The sequence below is a fragment of the Tupaia chinensis genome, unplaced genomic scaffold (genome assembly GCF_000334495.1).
Source record: "Tupaia chinensis unplaced genomic scaffold, TupChi_1.0 Scaffold000473_1, whole genome shotgun sequence".
NCBI lineage: Eukaryota > Metazoa > Chordata > Mammalia > Scandentia > Tupaiidae > Tupaia > Tupaia belangeri.
In genome coordinates, this window is record NW_006159982.1 from 4,174,913 (window position 1) to 4,176,283 (window position 1,371).

General features: G+C 31.1%; 1 protein-coding gene across 3 annotated transcripts in view; it reads right to left on the reverse strand.

The window, feature by feature from the left end:
- Nucleotides 1-1,371, reverse strand: part of GPATCH2 (G-patch domain containing 2) — a 189,688-nt gene that overhangs the window by 74,472 nt on the left and 113,845 nt on the right. The window lies entirely within an intron of this gene.

Sequence of the window (1,371 nt, forward strand, 5' to 3'; positions counted from 1 at the left end):
ATTCACTATGTATTTACAAAGAACAAAATACAATTTAACCTAACAGAACAATATTTTTTCCCTTTATTTCTAAATTAAATTAGAAATCTGATAAGAAAAAGTTTGAATATACTCTTGATAATGCCCCCTACTCTCAAATGTTTAGAATTTCACAACTTTCCTATTTTACAGAGATCTCACAGGAAACATGGCAACACCATGCACAAATGAATCTATCACTGCCGTTGACAAGACATAAACTTATAGCGAAGACTTGAATTTGTACTTTTGTAATTAAAAAAAAAAAACCCTGTAATTATAGACGTGCCACTGAATAGAATGTTTTTTTTTTTTTTAAAAAAAAGGTAGAAAGCATTAAAATGCTTCTAAAAAGAAACTAACATTTTTCAAAAATGTATTTCTTCTTTTCTCATTGGGGGTAACAAGGATGCTCTGGAATTCCACTACATGCAAATGTTGCAAATGAGCACAGATGATGGCATTAATAACCCTACGGTTTGAGCACCACAGGTAAACATGTGGCTCAACTCCAGGACTACATCCTGCATTCATCTCAAAATGAGGTTTTCATGCTATTCCAGTGGGGATCCCTGGAATACAGTAATCCATTTTCTACACTGTGGCTATGAGAAAAGCCGACTGTGCCTATGTCATGCTTTGTTAGAGGTTCATGATCACATTATCTCATGGTGGACCTGACACTTTTATTCAGTTTACAGTATGTTCTATGTACAGGCAACTTATTTCCTTTGCCAGGGCTGCTGACAACCTTTTCCACACTATATTAATCTTGTTTACTGACTTTATCTTGGTACAAATATCAGAAAACTGAACTTTTTATCTCAGAGAAAAAATAAACAACGTGTTGACAGAAGCAGAAGCTATTTTCAGGACTAAAATTGCTTGTTTACCTGAAGCTATACGTATGGAAAAATGTTTGTAAGTCTTGCTCTGGCTTGAAATACATAATCTGAAATTTAATAAATGAAGAAATTTCACATACACCCATGTGATAAATTGCCTGATTTTGAAAACAATGCCACTGAATACAATAAAACAGAATTTATAACTAATTTATACCATAATACAAATGTAAGCTTTCAATCTAGTCAGAAATAATCATAGTATATATTTTTCAGAAATCATATATACGAATAACAAACTATAAGCTCAATTCAATTGTAGAAAATAACCCACAAAAGACTTATAGCATCGCGTGTAAATATTTCAATAATTTTACATATTTATGGAGTACACGGTCCTTTAAAAATAATATGGGTGAATATCCTTCAACTCTAAGTCAATTTTTGTTTAACTTTTAGAAATATGTAAAAATAGACATAGTTTGAATTTTTTTTTTTGATAAATAAA